This window comes from Ambystoma mexicanum, chromosome 1p, assembly GCF_040938575.1.
Source record: "Ambystoma mexicanum isolate Mex_15411 chromosome 1p, UKY_AmexF1_1, whole genome shotgun sequence".
Lineage (NCBI taxonomy): Eukaryota > Metazoa > Chordata > Amphibia > Caudata > Ambystomatidae > Ambystoma > Ambystoma mexicanum.
The window spans coordinates 215,913,491-215,934,767 of record NC_090921.1 but is presented as its reverse complement, the minus strand read 5'-3'; the positions used below and the strand labels follow the sequence as shown (position 1 = coordinate 215,934,767).

General features: G+C 48.6%; 1 protein-coding gene across 4 annotated transcripts in view; it reads right to left on the bottom strand.

Moving 5' to 3' along the window:
• LOC138567894 (transmembrane protein 272-like) overlaps positions 1–21,277 on the bottom strand; it is a 235,437-nt gene that overhangs the window by 140,669 nt on the left and 73,491 nt on the right. The window contains exon 1 of one of the 4 annotated variants that reach the window (XM_069646394.1): positions 18,178–18,335. The exons of 2 other annotated variants lie outside the window; for them this stretch is intronic. The gene's annotated coding sequence lies outside the window, so the exon portion shown is untranslated. Of the gene's footprint in view, positions 1–17,444; positions 17,614–18,177; positions 18,336–21,277 lie in introns of those variants that run through there. One more of the 4 variants, XM_069646401.1, reaches the window with a different exon arrangement.

Sequence of the window (21,277 nt, the reverse complement as noted above, 5' to 3'; positions counted from 1 at the left end):
GGGCTGCTGCCGGGGAGAAGCCACTGTGCTCTGCAAGGAGCAGTGAAGAAGGGAAGGCATGCTCCCCGTCGGAGCTCCTGGCATCGAAAAGGGGCCCCATTGATCCCAGGCCTCGTGGTGGCAGCAAGATTTAGAGTCCCAGCGAGGTCCCAGGATGCCCAGTAGTAATGGAGATAACAACTGCAGGCCAGAGGTGCCCCAGCAGCCAGTCCCAAGGCGCAACCCATGGTGAGTGCACAAGACACCAAGCGGAGCTATGGCACCAGCACCCACAGGGACCACAACACCTTGACAGTAGGACTTTCACCCTCATGTTCATCGAGGCTCCACTCCGAGAGACTGGGTATCGTTGTGCACCTGCTATACCGGTACTGTACAGCAAGGTATGTAGCCTTGGCAGGGCAGGACAAGGTAAAGGCCCGCCAGCACTGGGGAAGAGGCGCGATGCGCTATCAGGTGATTCGAGAGGGTGGCCCCGCACCCGTGACGCCAATTCAGCCCAGTGGTCGCAGCCGGGCAAGAACTGGTACACCGTTACAACAATCAGAAGGGAAGGCCAACCAGCATAGAAGTGACTATCTCCCCGAACAGCGCCATCGAATCACAAGCCACCCTGTCTACCATGTTAGTAGCCCTGACTGCCTGCCACTGAGGACACCCTGGCTGCCTGTCACTAATTACACCCTGCACGTAATGCCATCGAAGGACCAAGCTAAAAAGCGCTTGGGGAAGATACCTGCTGGACCCCCTGAGTTCAGCCGACAACTTGTGTCTGACCAATTAATCGGGCAGCCCAGGGCCCCAACACGAAGAATCAGTGCATCAATCAAGAAATGGGTTGCAGCTCATCATGAGTGCTTGTGCGCCCTCCTGTACTCCTGGAGGAAAGAGATGAGCCAGATCGGGAGAACATCACAGACGAGGGGTGTGAGTGATGTACTGTCACCCCGTACCCTATCAACAGCACATGGAGCAGCTTGGATACACTGCGACCGGCGTCTCGCTGCTCTGCTCTGAACATCAATGGACTATGCCGATGTGGCCCCTGGTACCAGCCAGGTGCGGCTTTGCCGGCTGTAAACCGTACCATCAATGGACCTGGACTCGGGAGGTGACTCCTGAACGGACGCTGATGGAAGATGAACTTGTCTCCTGCTCCCCTGCAATTGCTTAAAGAGGACTCAGTAATCCTGTGTGTTTTAATGCGGTGAACCTGCATAGTAACTACATGCTTTAAGTGGTCTCAGTAAAGAATAATACCGTGAGGCTGTGATCCCGCAGTTGCGAGGTGTGCATGGAGTGCCAGCCGCCAATCATGGCGTTGTTTGTGTAGTTGCCGTCCCGAACCCCAGGTTAATAAAGGGTTTTGCAGATGGTTTTAGAACTGCCTATGTTCCTCCGGCAGCTCACCGGCCACGACTGTCACCTATTGAGTGTGCTTAGAAATGGGTTAGTATATGTTGTGTTTGTAACTGTTGGAGTTAGCCATGGATGCGCTAGTGGGATATCCTATTATTGGTCTACCCCACAAGTTCTAAGTGACAAGTAGTTTGCTGTTCTGTAACGTGTGGGATGCATGTGTGTTTCAGCAATGTTTGTTTTGTTCCTTATGAAAAAGGGGGAGTGTTAGGTGTGACCCTCCCATGTGTATTGCCCCTGGAAGGGGGTGTGTCCCTCCCATGTGTATTGCCCCTTTAAGATGGGCCATGACTGCGGCATGGCCCAAGTTAATAAAGAGAGCCCCTGCAGGCACGTGAGAGAACGGCTGCAGACTCCATAAGAGGTTGGTCTGAGTCCGAGTCTCATTACTGATGTAGGGCGCAGGCCTACACGTGGCGGCCCAGGCCTGCAGGCCCTGTTGCCATGGGACCCCGTGCCAGGACGGTGGCAGGGGTCCGCATGGTCAGGAGCCTGGCAGGCTGTGCCCCCTGCCCGATGACGCTGATGTCCCATAGTGCCAAGGGGCCTGCCGGATGTCCAGGGCAGGCCCCAAACCCCCACAGGCACTGGGCCTGTGGTGTGCTGACGGAAACAGCACCCAGGGGCGCCTGCCATATGTCCATGGCAGGCGACCCCCAACAATGTATGCTGTGATGAAAAACCAGAACTATCAGGGCAACCTTATGGAACCTGCTGCTGTACAGAATTCCAGTCCTGGCCTTGTTTGCTAATACTTGTGATGACAACTAAACTACAAATCCCAGAAAGCAACGTACCCGTTCAAGGGTGGCTACTTTGTAGCTTTGTGTGTAGTTTGCCAAGTGTTTCCTCTCTGCAAAATAAAGCGGTTTGGTGTTGTGGCAAAATAAGACATACACATGCCTTTACATTTTTTTGTAAGTCTAAAAAGAAGGACATTTAATAGTGAAATCTATACACGTTTAATGGCCCAATCACGCACTGAAGCCTAGGAGCCTTAAGCAGGATGTGCGTCTGTACACAGCATGACCACATAGTTAGACAGGATCTGCAGGCGCCAGCTAATAAGACATGTGAGTGATGAACGCTTCGTGAGCCGTTAATGCTGGGCCTTCAGTTAGTGTTTCTCTCTTTAAAAGGAACTCGGGATATATGTTCAGAAACGCAAACACTGAACTCTCAGCGAAGGAGGGAGGGAGAAGGTCTATGGGCCCAGGATGTGAAACTGAAGTCATGGGAGGGAGACGTGCTGGACGAAGGGCACTGGCCAATGGAAAACAAACCTGCTAAGGGCTGGAAGAGAACATCCACACGGGCTCCACAGCTGTCCACCCACGATCAGAAAAGTATTATTAAACACACAGTGTGACTCTTCACGTGTTTGAAGTTCAGAATATTTGTAGAACGCGACAAAAAAAAGGTCTTGGAGCCCCTCCACCGAGAACGAACACGGACCAAGTATCTGTTCTATGGAAAGGTGACCACTCGGGAGGGTCCACAGCCACGTTTTGGCTCACTGTGTCCTTCACAGAGGAGAAACATCCATTTGCATGCAAGTCTGGTCTACTCGTATAAAGGCATTGCTTCTAAATCAAGTGGCCGAAGGCATACGTGGTGAAAGCATTTTTTTTTTTTTTTACATTTTACTGGATATTTAGCTGCAATTAAGCCTTTTGGGCGGCTGCTTACAAATCACAATTGCTGTCTCAAAACAGCCCAGAGTTCCCTGTTACTGTGTGACAGATCAAGCTCAAAGGGATTCAGAGAGGGTGGTCTTTGGGTGGGAAAGTTAGTGGGTGCTAATTGCCACAGTGCAGTGCTAACATGGCCATGGGCGGTCAATGAGCGGGTGAAAAGCAAACAAGCACAGGTTGCATCCGTCCTCACATCCCATCCCCTTCCCTTCTGTGCGCCTATGCCAATAGTCTTGGCTTATAGTTAGTGCCAGAAAACCGCATAATAGCCACAACCAAAAAAGGGGGACTGGCTTATTGGACAATAGGCCCAGGGCCAACCAAAAACGCCAAATGCTTCTGTTGGCCCGTTTTTTTGTTTTTTGTTTTCCTCTCCTTCCCCCAGAAGCTCACCGTCTCCAGAGCTCTGGTTCTCTCCATGCTGTAACAGCCTCTTTCTAAATCTGCCTTCTTCTACTCTCCGCCCTCTGCAATTTATCCAGAACAGGACTGCGAGACTTGTCCTTGGCCTCAAGCCCAGGGATCGTATCTCTCCAGGACTGAAATCTCTGCACTGGCTCCCAGTGGCTGCGAGGATGAAGTTCAAAACCCTCTGCATCGTCCACAAGGCCTTCTGGAGACTGGGGCTCCAATACCTTCAACTCTCTCTTCCTAAATACCTTCCTTCTCAAGCTCTTTGCTTATCTGCCTCCAATTCCCTCAGGGTCAGTCGCTTCTCCAAGCAACGATTTGGTGGTAGATCCCTTTCTTTGGCTGGGGCCTGCCTCTGGAACAGCCTCCCTGAAACTTGAGGAGAATCATCTTCGGTTCCGGAAGCACCTCAAAACCTTTATCTTTGTGTCTGCTTTCTCTCCTCCTCTCCATTGCTGATTTCCTGGCTGACACTGAAACTGCCCTGGTTACCTGGCCACCCTCTGATCTCAGGCCCAGGACCCCTCCCCCGCCAGTCGCTCTCCTGCACTGCCTTCTTGGCAACCCCTGCACTTGGTGACTGTTTTCTGTATCCCTACGGTTCGACCTCCAGCACTTGACACCGGACGCCTGCACTTACACTTTCACTTGCCACCTGCTGGCCGTACTTTACTTATTGTTTATTTATTGTCTTATCCCATGTACTGCACTGTCCTCTCCCCTCCCCCCCCCACTTCTCCTCCTTCCCTTTCCCATGCACTTGCGCGATCTGAATGACACCTGGCCTAGTAGGATCGTTGTCTGTCTTCCCTCTGTTCCCCCTCCCTTGCCTCGTCGCGCCTTGAAACACTTGTCTATAGCCGCGTTATAAATGCCATATCATATCATAAAATGGAGCCATTTTTTGGCCAATGTCGGCCAGTTTGATGAGTTACTTCACTATACGGCTAATAGTTTTGACCAGTGTTGCTGAATAAATATTCTTTAAAATGTACAATTTGCATCGCATTTCATCAAAAAGCTCCCCCTTGGGTACTATTCAAACAGCGCAACAAAAGATACAAATTCCCATTTGCAGCTGTGGGCCACTTTTTAGTTGGTGCCCGAGACAATTGTATGCCCCAGTCCGACCCTGGGGGGTGTGGACGTCACAACATAACGCAAAAGCTTCAAGGCAGCTGGAACCCAGAGATGAGAAGTGCCACTTGCTTATTGCCTCTCCTCTCTTCAAAAGTACTCTTGAAAGCATGAACCCTTTATTATTCTGCCACCTGTTTTGGTTTGCAAAGAAGGGACATCTGCTTTCCTGGAAATTTGCAAAGCAAAACATCCAGAGGCGCAGTCAGGGTAGGGCCAGGCCCACCCGCAATCTGGAAACGCCCACTCAGCAGCACTGTGTGGAAGTTTACAGATTCAGATGTGACTGTGGTGGGCCCAAGTACATTAGCTTCAGGCCCCACTTGTTAGGCAATCCTGGCTACGCCTCTGGGTATCATACATTTAAGATTGCTCACTCGGCTGCTTTTTGGGAAAATAAACAAGCTGCTTTAACTGTGCCAGAAGCAACATGTCACTTTAAAGGGGCTTTCTGGTGAATGAGAGGTCGCAGAATATGACCAGAAATCCAACCAAAGAACATTCTGGAATCCTCATCAGTGATGACAATGTGGGGGAAGGGAAAAAGAGATGCTAATCTAACTTTATTGGCAGAACCTTTCACGAACCTACTTAGAAGTCAATTGGCATTCTCCAGGAGATGGTAAGTGCCGCCGAGGTGTAACCATATATTCAGAATGTGCACACTGTACACCCAGACCATTCACTCAACCCAGACTCCTCCACGCGCATTTTGAATGGACCCCTGCCTATTTACAAAACGTTAGCCTCCATCTTCCGCTCGCTACAAAACAGTTCCTTTAGACAACCAAACCCAAATAAACCCCACTCATTTACCCACCTCATATCCCAGAAGCTGCGATGTTCCATGCCGGGGCTCTGCAACCTTTGGCTCTCCAGATGTTTCGGACTACAATTCCCATGAGATCTGGCTAGTGACTATGCTGGTTAGGGAGGATGGGAGTTGTAGTCCAAACCATCTGGAGAGCCAACAGTTGCCGACCCCTGTTCCATGCTATGAATCTCGGCCCTTCAAATACAACATAATAATGCTTACTTTTGGCTTACTGCACAAAAACCCAGACTAATTTAAAAGTGGAAAAGGTTGCTTTAATGTGACAGGCCAAAGCTTACAATTAAACGCTTACCTGGCTCCATGGCCTTACAAACTAAAGACATATTTCAAACAACCAATTAAATAATTAAACATTCTCATTTTTTACCCAACACTTAAATAAATAAAGCCATTTCCTCCCTGACTATCCCTTGGACCCTACCGTCTCCTTACCCCTTTTCCAGGTGTCCCGCTTTCTCCCCGGGGCCATGCCCCTCCAGGCTCAATACCTGTTCCCCCGAGGTGGCCCGATTGTGCAAACAGCGCCACCCCATCCTTTCCCGTGTCATGCCCCCATTGTGCTTCCCTCCCCCCACATCAAAAGGGGCCATGCCCCTGGCACCGGAAGAACCCTCCCCCGAGGTGTTCTTTCTGCCCCACCCCCCCACCAATTTTCCTACCTCCAACTCCTCAACCAATCTCCCAGCCAAGAGCTCAAGTCCGCCAGATGATTGTTCCCCAAAAACCGGCCAGTTTACCCATCCTCTCTAAATCTCATCAATCCTTCCTAAACCATCTCCTTATGGTCCAACCTGTACTGCCACCGATGTACCAAACTCTACCATCTCTCTGTTTATCCCCTTCCTTGCCCGCTCTATCGGACCCTCATTCCTCGGTCCCCTCCCACTGTCTGTGGCAAACACTTAGTCCCCACTACCGTTGCTTGAGGCCACACTTGTCGGACCCATAACAAAAAACCTTTTTTATTTTCCTAAGAGCCTCACCCGAATCACTTACCAGATCATTTTCCCCACAAAGACTAATCCCCCCCGACTGGAGGCCCATAACTTTCCCTCGACCCAGCCAACATAGGAAGCAACTGATCCCAGCCCAGCCCCCCCAAACCCGGACCATCTTACCACAACATCTTTCTAGTTGCACCCCAGTTGCCTGCCAACAACCCTTTTCTCAGCTTCTTTCCCCGCCCACTAACCCTAGAATGCAAAAACCCAATTTTTGACATCTGACCGGACCTCCTAGCAGCATCTGAAAAATAAATTACAAATCACTTAACAAATCAACAACATCCTTATAAAAGCAACACTCCTGCTACCTACTGAACAATTCTATAAAGACATCCCGTTTGCCCCGGTCCCTGACATACCCTTTGTATCTCCCTTACTTCCAGCGTCCCAAACTTTGCACCTACTACTCTTAATAGCCCAGCTTGCTACAGATGCTGCACCCCTCCTAAATGAATGAGTTCCAACCTCCTAACCTTTCCCACACCACTAGTAACACCTCCTCAGTACCCTATCCTTCCTGGTCATCTCCTTATCCCTCTCCGGAAACACCCCCGGTCCTCTCCTGCCTGTCCCCCTATATTTCGCACCTTTCACCTAACCTTTAAACAAATACACCAAAACCCACTTCGCCCCCCTTTTTCCTCTAAACCATTACCCTCCTGCTCACCCTTGCCCCCCCACCTTCCATCACCTTATTAATTTGGCCCTGCGTTGCCCCCCCTGCACCGGGGGTCCACGTGCACCCCCGTCCATGCAGGCCCCTTACATTATTACTCCTCTCGCCACTGCACCAGGGGCCAAACCTGCACCCCCGTCCATGCAGTCCCTTCCATATAACTACTCCTCCAGCTCCTCGCGTCCATTACCACCTGTTTCCCACCTGCACCAGGGGCCCTAGTGCACCCCCGTCCATGCAGGCTCTTTTTCTGCCTTACTCCTCTCCACCGCTGCACCAGGGGCCAAACCTGCGCCCCCGTCCATGCAGTCCATTCCACCTAAATTCTTCTTCCAGCACCTCGCTTCGTTGCTCCACTTTTTTCCCCCAGCTGCACCAGGGGCCCTAATGCACCCCCGTCAATGCAGACCCAACTCATCACTTCCCCTTGCTGCACCAGAGGCGCTCCCGCACCTCTGTCCATGCAGCCTGAAGCTTACTCACCTTGTCGTGCGGCAACCGTGAGGGCTTCCCCACCGTCGTCTATGCCCTCCAAACGACTGCCACCACCCCTTAAGTATTTCCACAGTTACCTCCACCTGCGGCCCTCCCCTGCCTACGCGCCTTCCTCCTCACCCTTCTCCTACCCCTTTCAAGTCACCCCCAAAAACCTTTCATTAAACCTTGCGCCTCCCCCCCTACTTTTACGATAAACTGAGCCCGGCCTACCAGCACACCCCAATTTACCTGTCATGCGGTCCTTTCCCCCCACCTCCTTGCCCCACTACTCGCCCTGACCCACTGTCCCCTGCCTGAAAACAATCTGTAACCGGATGCCGACCCGCACACCTGCTGCACTCGTGTTTAAATTTGCACATCCACCTCGTGCAACCTTCTTTATTGAACGCCCAACATGCTGTCGAGGGCTGTCCTCTGCCTCCTACCCCCGCCCCCTCATGGGCGGGGCGACCAATATGTCAACCGTCGCCTGCCTCCCGAACCTTCCCTGGCCCTTAAATACCCTAGTGAGGCACTGTGCCCCCCACGGCCACTCGCTGGCCGTGTGCAGCGCCAAAAACCTCCTCGGGGGGAAACGCTTTGCGTTCCCCCCGGGACCCCCCTTTACATTGTATTTGAAGGGCCGTGATTCATAGCAGTAAGTTACTAATAGTTACTAAATAGTAAGTTACTTGGCATGACCGCTACCAATATTAGTTTATATATAGCGCTTCATGCCAGATTCCGCACATCTCTAAGCACTATTACTGCCCAACTTAATCGTACTACCCAATGTATTAACCTCGGATCAAGGGCTGAGCTAGACTGCACGATTGAAACTTGCGAGAGATGAGCGCTGATCTCTTGAGCCACTTACAAGGACACAAGCATTGCCCCAGCTTGCCTGGCACGGTACATGTGTTGAACATCCTTCGTACACAGAGGAATAGCACCGGGTGTAATTGCATGTGTGCAATTTGGTCAGCCAAGCTTTTAATGTCCTGTCCAGTCTCAGTTCTTTTGGGTGGTTCTGGCCCTGTATGGTCCTTACATTCTAAGAGCAAGGAGGCTGTTCCTCTGGCCACCGTCTCTGTTTTCATCCAAGAAAATGGTCATTTTGTAACATTTATCTCAGTGGAGTCCGAGTTTCATTGCAGAGTTATGTCATTACGTTTTCCGGATTTAGATTCATCTGAACAAGCCTGCTAGAACTCGGCCGGAAGCAAATGTTTGCTTTTCAGTGGAAAATGTAAAAACACTCTTTTTATGTTGGCTGCATTTTTTGTGTGAAACACACAGAGTGATAAAAGTAGCCTGCAGTTAGCGCAGCCTGATTTATGTTGTGTGCTGACACGGCTATTGTTAAATTTGTCAGACTTAAGGATCCGCGTATCATCTGCAGGTACGGCTGAGTGTGAGGTTTTTCTTGTGCCATTCATTGCTGAAGTCTCCGCACTGCCTTGCACTTTAACAACACTCCACGTGCACCTTTTCCATCCAAATCCCTAAAGCGTCATACCCAGCCTCCCACAGCTACTGCACAGCTCATGCTTTCCACAGCATGCATGTTGAACCTCACACAGCATCATGGGCCGGTTGATGAAAGGCTGGCACACAGCTGTTTTTTCTGCAGGTGACGCTGCTGAGAAGAATGTACCAGTAGCCAGCCTTCCTTACGTCAGCAGTGACACTGATCTGCTGGCTTTCTAAACTTGGCGAGGAGAATGCGACTATTGGGAGCCAACTCGGATAACCAATCCAGTGCAAATGGCAGGTTATAGCTATCACTAAAGCTATCCTTTTCTAATGCAGATTTTTCTGTTTTAAATAAGATTATAAACCCTGTGACTTCGCAGCAATACAAGCAACATTTGTGTATACAATGGAAAACCCAGCTGATCGCGATTTTTTTTTAGGGGTAGAATTCCTAACACTAATAAAGACAGATTCCAATTTTATTACATCTCTGTAAAAGGTACCCCCCCCCCCAAAAAAAAACGAATCATCAGAAAAAAAACGTGGCTGGAAAGATAGAGAATTTTGTAGGCGAATTTCGCACGGATTTTTGTACCCTTTTTCAAATAAATAGATGGGGGTTTGGGTACGTATATCAATAAAAAGTAGGGGGAAGTGGGCGGAGCTGCGGGGGTCACCCCATGTTATTAAAAGCAAAATAGCACAAAAAAACAAAATATTTTCGAAAATCCACCAAAAGAACTCGATCTTTTGGGCCTCATTTTCTTTTTTAAATGTAGAAAGAACCCTGTAAAACACCATCATCATTGCCAAAAAAACAAAAAAAACACTGAAGACAGGAATGCAGAAATGTGTTGTACAATGAATGGTCTTTTTTTACAGCAAACCTGTGTCATTTTGGTAACGCCATGTGCCCGCTTTCCAAAAATAATGAGTTGTTAGTGGGCAGATTAGAAACGTGTAATGTCCTGTGTACCAGTATCATACTACATGGCATCTGTGCCGATGACACCTGGGTGTACATTTTATCCAGCTGAGAGAAACCAAGAACCCAGGATCTGTTCGTTATCTGCCGGGGCTGAAACACTGGGAGAGCCATTGACCTGGTGGAGTGGCCGCTGGTACGCGATAGGGTGCAAGGGTTGCTTGGCCGTGCAGAGTACACTAGGAGGTTCCCCGGGGGGTTACTGTGTTGGAGGTGGTGCTATCAGCTGAGTTTTGTGTGTGTGGTGGGGGTCCGTAAGTGGCAGTCCGGTAGTGTTGCTATCTTTTGGACTGGGGTGGGGGTATTCATGTTGTTCTAGGTTCCATTTCAGGGGGGCTGTTGATCTCTTGTCAGATGAGGAGAGTTTGGGGGGACTGACACGACTGAATCCGATCTCAAGGGTGTTCTTGATTTAAACGTTCTGGGTAGATGTTTTTGCGTGCGTTGGTGAGGCTGTCTGAAACGTGTCCCATTCCCAAGGCGTTCTTGCTTGGGAAGGTGGTACGCGGTTGCCACACCGTTGGCAATTTATGGGTTGGAGCGATCCGTGTGGTGTCAGTCTGCCATTTTGAGGAATCTTCAAAGTAGAACCTTCTTGTGCCTTCATATGATGAATTCATAAAAGCGGATGCGCCAATGAACACCTTCTACCACCAGGTGCAGAAGGCTGGATCGTGCTCTGCGATTGTACTCCATGGCAGAAACTATAACAGTTGTCCTACTTCAGGAATTCATTTTGGGGGGCCCTATAGCCAGCGCCATTCCAAGGGGTGATCAAACTGTCCCAGGCCTTGATCCCACAGGGGCCTTGCAGTGGGGCTGGTTGGGTGGCCTATTGTCACACCTTGCCAGCGGAGTGCATTCTTTCAAGCATAGTTTAGCTCTGATATATTCGAAGGTATGTGTTAACTTTGAGGTGCTATCAGGCTAGTGTACACTCCCTCTGCCATTAACACATCTCATCACTCTCCAGTACCGACATGGCAGGGTGCACGCTGGCTACAATAGGAGCTCGGCTGCAGATCCCACTGTGCCCCTTTCTCGGTAGTGTCACGCACACAGAGATCACCTCTTTGCCACCTGGACCCTCTGCAATTTCCTTCAATTCCATGGATGGTGTTAGGGGGAATTCTCTGTTTAGGCTGACTTTCCTAACCTAGTGAGTCCCCCAGCAGCTTTGCTGGATTTCTGGAGTTTGTTTTTTTCTCCTGCCAAGAGTGAGACTCTTTTTCTCGCACTCTTGGACATGATTTGTGGTGTTCCTTTGACTGGTAATGTGTTTTATGGGCTATGGGGTCTTTTACTCCATAGGGTCTCATGTGTTTTTACTATGTGTGTTACACAGCACTCTCCGTGCAGTAACCCAGGGGTGTCATGGTGACACCCCACCATAGACTCCATACCCTGGGACTGACTACTGTCTCCCAAGGCATGTAAAGTCACCATTGGCTTTACTAGTCCCAAATTATGAACAGAAACCAGTACAAACCATCATATTGTGGACATACTAGTCGGGGCAATTGATTGCCCCAGGGTCTGTTAGTCGAGGGGGCACGTCTCCATCCCCCTTGATCGGGTTTTGGCTGGTGGCAGTGGATACTACTTTTTATATTCGACCGCGAATATATCCCTATGGGATTTTCCCATTATTTGAGGCTACCAACTTTAATTATTTAATTCTCATAGCCTCGAACATACCGCTGGTTTATTTATTTAATATTAATTCGCCGGTTGGTATTTTTTGCCAGGACTCAATTCTAAAATGGCGTTTGTGTTCTCTTCTGTGACTCCAACCCAAGTCGCGCCCTTTGTTCCACTTTTTGGCGGGCTTTTCCACAGAAGCCTCCAAAAGTGGTGCAACTCTGTCTGGGTAGCACAGGGGGTGTGGGAGGGGGTTTAGGCACCCTGGACTGAGTTACCTTGGTAACTCAAGTCGCACTCTTGTGTGATTGGCCCAAGTGGTGAGCCGGCTGGCTCACCACTTAGCATGGTTGATTGACAGCTAGGCTGAGTGAATGGGGGTGTGCTGCATAAAAGCAGGGCTTTGGGGACTGGAACTTCAGAAGTCGCCACAGGACCTGATAATCCGACGAGGGAGAAGCTGAGCCAACCTGCCACGACGACACCACCGGTGGAGCCCTGCGGAACTGCCTCACCACTTCCCGACGACAGAGAAGATCTCCCGGCTGGAGAGGCTTCTTCCCCTGACTGGTGGGCAGAACCAGTTTACCTTCTTCTCTTCGCATCCCATGCCGTCTTGTGGTCGAATTGCCCGTGCCAAGCACCCCGGCAACCGGATAGCTACTTACCACTGGACCACGAATAAAAGGACCGCTCTTTTCACCTGAGAACTATGCGGCTGGTTTCTTCCCTGGCAGTGAAACGGACTCCTGTCTTCCTCCCCGACGAGACCCTCTCTTCTCCCGGACAAAGCACCGACTTGCATCCGCTGCCAGGAACAACTGCCCCCGCTGGAGTATTCTCACCACTTTAAGGTACTGTGTCCGCCAGGCCTCCCTTTCTAAAGATTGCTACAAGGTAATAGTAACCCCTTAACCTTCTGGACTGGGCTGGCCTCCTTGACCTTCTAACTGGTCCCTTTCTTTGGTCTAACTCTTTTTGAACGTTTCAAGACTTTTGTGCACTGCAACCGTGTGACCTTGGACACATTTCATTTTGATCCCCTTAAAGTGGATCCGGCCTACTGAACTCTAAACTCACGGTTTTACTTTGCCTTCCTCTCTTGTTGTGTTCTTGTAAAAGTGTTGGGATCTGTTTCAATTTATTCTCTGCTTTTCTCTCCCTTTTAAAACAAATTATTAGAGTGCCATCTGCGTTAAGCGCTCACAGCTGTCTGAAAATAAGTGGGGCTTTACTTAAGACTTTTCTAAAATTCTTCTAAGGGAGTGTATATCTTTTAGTGACCGTGTTTTTGAATTGCTTACTATTAGTGCCTGTGTGTTTTTCTAGATGTGGTTTTAAATAAATAATGATATCTCTTTTACACCAAGCCCTGGTCAGTGTTTACTTGTTCTACTGTGTTCTTTTGACCTATTGTGAATACTCTGTATACTGCCTAACTCTTCTCGAGGGAAGTCTGACTGCTCAGCCACAGCTACCAAGTGAATCTGTGTGGCACAGACTGCTACCAAGTGGGTTTACTGCCAAACACCTGTAGTCTTAAATCTTTTCCAGTGGTCCCAGAGGGAACTGCACAGGTTTCTGCCTAACAGATGGCCATCTTCCTACATGATTTCTGGTCTTACTCCCATCTGTGGCCACCTACCCCCACTGCTTTATCAAGCTTTCAGGTATTGTTCACGTGGTTCATGGCCACCAGATGGGTTGGTGGCAGAACAGAACAGTGGTGTGCCCTGGAGTTATATTTGGTGGTAGGGGAGCACTAACCGTTGTTGATAACATTAACAAAGTGTGCACTATATATATCAAAGGGTGCACTATACAACAAGTCATACATGGTATCATCATGCCCAGCAAGCTGAGTGAAATCGCCGTCATCTCACTGCCATTGCATTCATAACCTGGTCTCATTCAGCTCCAGACATGTCAGTACAACAACATAAGATTCAAACATATGCCAAGGAAGCAAAGAAACACTTTGATATGGTTTTATACAGACATGTATTAAAGCAGCACTCATTTAAGACTATAACATTATTCGGTTCAATGTCGTATTTCCGCATTTTAAAGATCGAACACAAAAAATACTTTTTTCTGGCCGCTTTTGTGTCGGTTTTAAAATGTTGAAATATGACATAGTCCCCCTTCTCCACACCCACCTTCTACCACTAGTTTTTTTCTAAATTGGGGTGGTTTAATGCCACCGAACCTCCCCTTTTCCCCACTCACCACCCCCTTCCCGTACAACACACACTGACTACACACACGCACATATACACACAGAGACTAAGGGTGTACTGAATAGTTTATTCACTATTCGGCCGAATACCGAATAGTCGGTCCAGCTATTCGGCCAGAGCCAAATAGTGAGCCGAATAGTTGTTGTTTTAGGCAAACAAGTTCTAGGGAATAATAAAGAACATTTCAATTAATAAACTAAGGAGGCATTCTATTGCATGGGTTTTAATGTTTATTAATTGGACACATATCTCTGTAAGCTTATTAAAAAGACAAAAATAAATACAAAACAGATCTGGAAAAAGCTCAGGTCTACTTCACCCACCTCAAACTTCCCCTGAATAGTAAAACCTCCATAGTACTCACCAGGATTGCAGGCACTAGGCCGTGATTTTCATCAGGGTGGAATGGCAAGCCGGTCTCGGAGATGAGCTTCCTTGGATGGTGCTGCGTCTTCGCTTGGCAGTTGTATGACTAAAAGTTATGTGTGAGTGGCGGAGAGCAGTGTGCACCAATGCTTAATTACCAACTAGTACTTTGCACAGAGGGTTCTGCAGCAGCTACCCTTATACTCCTATGCCAGACCCCAAGCCCCTAGCACAGCAAGCCCCCAGCACTGACCAGAGGCCAATGCTGTCCCCTGTCACACCACACCCCACCCTGCAAATCACTCCTTCACAAATCACAATTTCTATCACATCACATCCAAAAACACCCCCTTGGGTACTAGCCAAATATTGTCAGAAAAGGAATGAATAGCCATTGCAACTTTAAGTCACTTTTTTGGAGTGGGCAATAGGGCAAATGCCAGAACAAAAAACACAAAAAGCTTGTGTGGACCAGTTTTATGGCATAATAGTTGGCCACTTTTTGGGGAAATGTGGTGGGCCAGTTTGATGCGTGACTTCGCTATGCGGCTAATCGTTTTTACCAGTGTTGCTGAATAAATATTCTTTAAAATGCACAATTTCTAGTGCATCGCATTTTATCCCAAAACACCCCCTTTGGAACTAGTACACAAACAGTATCAGAAAAGGAATTAATAACCATTTACAACTGTGATCCACTTTTTTAGAGTATAAAAAATGGACACTTCGAAACACAAAACACCCCTTCAAACAGTGTCAAACACCCCCTCCAAACAGCGTCAGAAAAGGCCCCTGAATACTGCAATGAAGGTCGAACCACTGGCTTTGCATCTGTGGCCCGATGCTAATAATGGGAATTTCGGGGAGGGCGTGGGAGTGCAGGACACCCCATCGGCCTCACCGTTTGTTGAAAGGGGGGGGCTTACCTGGATAGTGGTTTCTCTGGGTACTGGCGTCTGCTGGTCCGTTGACATAGGAAGCTGGGGAAGGGAAGAACAGTTTCCTTCTCTCATTTCCTATTTCAATGCGTGCAGAGGTTGTTTCTTTTGTGATCAGACTGCAGTAGCCAATAAGCAAACAGCTGGTTTGGCTTCTGTAGCCTAGACACTGCCACCCGTTCAATGATTGGCTGTCATCTCCCAAACAGGGAGAAGACAGCTAATCATAGAAAGTGAACTTCGGCTTCCAGTCACTAATGCAGAAACTATTCTGCTGAAGCCGAATAGCTGTTTTTCAGCCAAACTTCGGCCGAATAGTGACTCAAAGCCAAAGTTTGGTACACCCCTAACACAGACACACAAACACACAGCCCCACATTCACTTACCCAAGACTCCTGTGCCTGTCAGCTTCTTTGCGCACTCATGTGCGTCAGGGGCGAGATAGTTCGATTTAGAAAGACCGAGCTCTGACTGCACAAAGCGGTCTTTCTAAAGTGATCTTTTTTTTTCTTTTTAATTTTTTTAAAAAGGTCTTTTGAACCAATATCCATTATTCAGAGGCTATGCTTGTAGTTATTGATGCTAAACGTTAGGCAATGATAATAATCCATAACATATATATAGCGCTTTCTCTAAAGCCCTTCATATTAAAAATGATTTTTACCCGATTACCGGAACTGGTTCTGGAGGTTACGTTTCTTATTCATATAACACTTCATTGGTCACAACCCGCTATTAAATGTCATAATAGTAGTGTTATACTCTTCTTAAAAAAGGACTGGAGGGTATAGGAGAGGGTAATGGGTAGGTATCCTAATACATGCTTCTTTTTAGCTAAACAATTGATTAAACACCATATTGTGTGGATATTGGATTGCTCAAGGCACTAAAAGCTCATCTCTGATAAGTCCCAGGCAGCTCTTTCCAAGTTCATATGTGAGCATGGCTGATTAAGCCCTCCACTGTTCAGTCATGAAGCGCTGTACATACAAACATGATACAATACCGACTATTATGCCTGGGTACAGGAATGTCTAGGCCGCAGTGACAGCAATACAAGGGGCATGTGTGCACTAAATGACAGGCCTCAGCAACAAAATGATCAAGTTGGCTCTAAAGAAGAAGCTCTGGGTCTGTGGCATCCAGTCTACCTGGCCTATATATATATATATACTCTCCAGCGCTGCATATGGCACGTTTAGAGAAAGCCAAAACACACACGAAATAATGAATATTTCTGTCAGGGTTATTATGATGGAAAGGTCATAGTGACGCTCACATTAGTAGCAAAGGTCACCTAACTAGAGCCAGGGGTGCACCTAGACTAACATTTCGCTGAGGAGGGGGGGTCAAGGGGTCAACTTCAAATGTTGAAAGAGGAGCTAACTTTAGAGACTGTGGGGGAGGGGCAAACTGACTTGTCTGGGGGCATCCAACTTCTTTACACATTCTAATGAGTCTATTCTGGTGCCGCTTCAATGTTACACGCAGTTAATTCTCCCCATCACTTCTGAGACCATACACTTAAGAACTATTGTATGTGCTGTCTCCTATCCCCCTGGCCTTCCAATCGATGACCTGACATGGAAGTACTAAACCCCATCACAATTTCAATTGCCTAAAAATGTATGCATAAGAATGCAGGTGCTAACAATAAACGTTTTTACATTAGCAATGCATTGCCTGGCCTTTGGTAACTGTGCCGCCGCAGACACGCTTATTCTCTGTATCCTGTCCTGCCACGGCTCTGGAGGTCAGCCAGATCAAGGCGACATAGCCCAAAGTTTCAGGGGTTGGGGGGAGGGTGGCTAAAGCCTGAAGTGCCCAATGGCCATTGGTCCACTGACTAGTGTGTAGAAGATAGGCCCATGCTTCGTGACCCTGAATACTGGTGGATGACATGTGTTAGGCGACAGCGACGTGAACACTACGCAAATGTCAGTGTGCTACACTTCTTGTTGATGGGTAGTTCAATGGACCATCAGCAAGCGTTTAGGCTAGCCCAGCTGCATACACAAGGCCTCACCCACGTAGCTATGCCCACACACTGACTCCAAGGGACAGGTTTTTGCGGTTCCTGTGGGACCGCGCCAAACCCTGTGGCAGCGCTGCCTGCTTAACCGAAAACCTAGTTGCGCACCTACCCGCTTGCTACACCGGTTCTGCGGCTTCTTTTGTGCTTTTGTGGAGACTAGTCCATTCTGATCGTCTTTCCGGCGCCAGGAGCCGTTGGTGAAGGTGAGCTCAGGTGTGCCTGACCTGCACAGGCAGGTGGTGCACACATCTAGTTGGCAGATTATCAAGCATTTGCACAAGTTCTAAAAAGGGAGACAATGCTTTGATAATATGGAATGGATCAAACAGTTTTTTTTCACACTGCGTATTATCTAAACACATTTGCACTGGGGCAAAAAGAAATCATACTTTTCTGTACTATGTTTACTGCACAACATAAAAGAAAACCGTTTGCTACATTTCTTTGCATCATTACAGTGGCGTTACTGGGGGGGGGGGGGCTTTCGGGCCCGGACCCCTCCACTAAAATCCTGGCCCCCCACTTGAGCCCCCCGCCCCACCTCAGCTGGCCTACTTTCCCTGCACTGTCTGCAGTGCTGTGGCACACACACACCGGGCCGCAATCAATGCTGCCGCACAACAATGAAGAGCTGTTAAGTCACCCTGCAGCCAAGACCCGCCGTGCGCCGAAAAACTGCAGCGTTCGGGGTGTTTTTCTGGCATCACGATTAGGCAAACGCTGAAAAGAAATAACGCAAATACAAATTCTACTTTAAAATCAGCTGTCACTAGGCGCTGCGCCACTAACTTTACACGGGAATAAGTCTGGTAGAGCTTTGAGCGGGGAGGTCAGCACAGTACCTTGAGTTGCGGGGACGCCGGAGCGAGAGTGGCAGCTCACGGGTGCCAGCAGCAGCTCCAGGAGCGCGCGAGGGACCTGCCACACCTGCGGCAAGAATGAGCGTACGCGACGAAGGGGTTCGGGTGATAGTTCCTCAAGGAGGGGCCGCATGCCTGTCAATCAGAAACCCTGCAGGCAGGTAAAGAATACACAGTTCATCGCCCCCGGACCACGAAGCAAAGAGAGGAAACCAGCACGGCACGCGGGAAGCAGGAACCAGCATTCACTCTCCCATCACAGCCCAGAAGACACTAGGGGCTATGCACCTGGCTACCACGCGCAAAGAGCTTCCAGGTCCCAAGGAAAGGCCGAGGGGAAGCACACCTACCCACCAAGTGTTTACATAGTATGACCCAGCTCTGTGATTTCTCAGGTTGGGAGATGGGCAGCCTTGGTGGCAACTGGTAGAGACATGGAGATGCCAGGGCAACTGTGATACTCCTCTAGTGCCTGTGTAAAATGAGGTCTCCTACAGTTATGCCGTTTTAGCTGCAGTGATCTATATTAAAGGGGGGTGGGTGATCCAGTGATGGGTAAAGAGAGGCAGATGCTAGGCCTGAGGCGGTGATTGGAGCTGGCTGGGTGCGGGTATGGTTCCATGCGGTTTGTGGGAGTCCGATGCACATACACCAACATCTATTCGCCGCCAGTGCCGGAACACCAGGAGCGCCGCTGGTCCGAAGCGCCTCCACTGTAGTTAATGTGGTGATGGTAGCAGGCATATGAGGAAGGCCCTACGTCACAGCGGTGTGGAGAGCCAGAGGTCCAGGTGGTGCGCTGGGACAGGGGTTTCCCGTTCGATTTGCCACCTATTGGGCACTGTGAGGTAGCATCTGGTTCCTCAATTGTAATCTTGTTATATCTTTCACCAGAACAGCCTTAATATTGAGAAAACAGTAGTGTGCAATGGCTCTTTCTCACCCCACCGCCAAGGCCCCCATAATCCCACCGGTGGTAAAGATGGAGAAGAGGTATGGACTGCTCTTTCAAGGCTGGCAAGGAGGGAGGGCTGATTACATTTCCTGAATGCCCATTTTAACCATTGATATATGATATGATAGGTTATTTATAAAGGCTTAATACCCAGAGGTTTCTAAGCGCGGACTCAGGGATCGAACCTGTGTTGCTCTGCGTCGTCTTGTTTTCAAGGCGAGCACGTTGCCCCTGAGCTATCCGCCAAGACCATTCATTCGGTAAGTGAGATAGTGGAGGGAGTTAGTCACGTGTTGCAGACATCTCCTTACAATTTGCAGCTTCCAGTTCAAATCCTAGTAGTACAACCTTAGTCTACCATCCAAAGAAATACTGCTGAATTGGGTAACGTCTCAGTCCTAATAGTTGTCTGCATTATATTAGAGGCAAATATTAAGATCTGATTATTGCTATAATTAACCTTTTAGATCTTGACAAAGACCATACCAGAAGCTATGAACCCCTGAAGAACGAGCTAAAGGTACGAGCACAGCGAACGCTTTTAACAAGTTACATGGCCCATAACTCCAGCCCATTAAGCTTTTATTTTTTTAATTCTTTTTATTATTTGTTTCAATCAATACGATTTTTACAAAACAGAGAGTAGAAAATCATTCGTAGTAATCATTTTGTTGTCAATTGTCTCTAAAACATTTGTGCTTATTCCTGGCTGACCTCTTGCGGCTCTTCGTGAATTTGCAGTTTCAATGAGAGAAGGTTACCGTTGATGTATTGAAGAATTTTGAAGGTCGCAAGTAACCATGAGGTTCTATCACCCGCAATCAATCTAGACCAACAGGTCTCTCTGTCCCTCAGTGAATAGTTGGAGAAGGTGGACGGAAGAAAGCAAACTTTTAACCAACGTGTACCTGGACAAGAGAGAAGCAGGTGCCGGATAGATTCTTTCTCACCACTCGAATCACGGAACCGCCACGTGCTACTGGCAGAGGGACCTCTGGTGGCTAAGGTTTCGTTACTCGGAAGAAGGTTAAGTCTGGCTCTCAACAAGAGGTCACAAGATTGCTTGGACGGAAACCTCTTAATGAAAGGTTGGAGTTCCTTTAATTTCCTTGGGTCGCTGGGAAGATGGGACATTAATTTATTGTTGGCGGCTGCTTCTCCTGTCCTTATCCAGTCCAGATCCTTAAGTCTCTTCAGGACTTCCACCGGGTTCTTGCACAGTTCCTCTTCGCAGCTTGCTATTGAGGAGAGTGTGTCCAGGTTTGTCTTGTACCAATAGGTGAGCATTTTGCAGCTGGAGCCCAAACTTTCTTGATTTATCAATTTGTAAATTGATGGAGGGATTGACATCCTGCACTTCCTGAAGAGCATCTATGCGTTGCAGCTTACTGTGCCTGCAAGAGACAGCAGGCTAAGTTCCTTATGTATACAGACTACAGAGAGTCTGTATACAGTAGAATTCAGTGGTCCTAGTACGGTTCTCCAGAAATGCGCCTCGAGGTTCGGCCATAATGACTTTGGGATGTTTGGAATTGCATCCGCTCCATAAGTCAGAGTTGGGACCACCTTCATTTTATAAAAGTCCAGCACCGGAATCATGGAAAAGCGGCTACATTTCTTATCAATTGCTTTCCCTTGTGTTGCCAATTTCTTTGTCTCATCTCCTAGGAAGTCTTGCATGGCGATCTCATGTTTGGAGCTATCCAACATTACCCCAAGATACCTAAAGTTTCCCACCTTCTCTATGGCTTTTATATGCAGATTTTGCAATTTAAAAAAAAGGGAAACAAGCCCAGGGGAAAGGGGATTCTGTTGATCAAGGGAGCATGTTGGTGATGTGATTCCAGGAAAAGGCTCCAAGACCCGAGCCGCGGCTGCCTGTGGCTCCTCGGGTCGGTAGCAGAGCGGCAGCAGAGTTATGGCCCAGAGTGGCAGCTATCAGTGGCAATACAGGTGAAGGCAAGGAGAGGTGAGTGGGCACAGCCAGAGAAGACTGAAGACCCATGTCACATCTGAAAGGAGTTGCCTGGGTGAAGCATGGGGTAGAGCATTGGCTTGGCCACCAGTGGTGCTCCCGTGATGACATGGAGCACAGCGCCGATTGCCATGTCTGCACAGCCTGCACCA